The sequence below is a fragment of the Podarcis gaigeae genome (genome assembly GCF_964106915.1).
Source record: "Podarcis gaigeae genome assembly, chromosome: 10".
Taxonomy (NCBI): domain Eukaryota; kingdom Metazoa; phylum Chordata; class Lepidosauria; order Squamata; family Lacertidae; genus Podarcis; species Podarcis gaigeae.
The window spans coordinates 62,864,189-62,864,813 of NC_139686.1; positions in this window are offsets into that span (position 1 = coordinate 62,864,189).

Here is a 625-nt window from a genome sequence, read left to right on the forward strand (position 1 = left end):
CAGTTGTTTATTGTGTGTCCCAGAAAGATGTGATGCACACTTTGAAACATCTGACAGATGTGTCGTGTTTTTATGTTATTTCTTGCGCGTTTACGTAAATGTGAAAGGTAAAAAACTGCGTGTGTCCGTCCCCCATCCCCCACCTTCCACAGCTGACTGCTAGGTAAAAACCTTTGTTGTTGTTGTTGTTGTTGTTGTTAATAATAATAATAATAATAATAATAATAATTTATTATTTATACCCCGCCCATCTGGCTGGGCTTCCCCATCCACTCTGGGCGGCTTCAAAAAAAATATTAAAATACTGTAATACATCAAACACTAAAAGCTTCCCTAAACAGGGCTGCCTTCAGATGTCTTCTACAAGTCTGGTAGTTGTTGTTCTCTTTGACATCTGGTGGGAGGGCGTTCCACAGGGAGGGCGCCACTACCAAGAAGGCCCTCTGCCTGGTTCCCTCTAACTTGGCTTCTAGCAGTGAGGGAACCGCCAGAAGGCCCTAGGTGCTGGACCTCAGCGTCCGGGTAGAATGATGGGAGTGGAGAATCTCCTTCAGATATACTGGACCGAGGCCGTTTAGGGCTTTAAAGGTCAGCACCAACACTTTGAATTGTGCTCGGAAACATA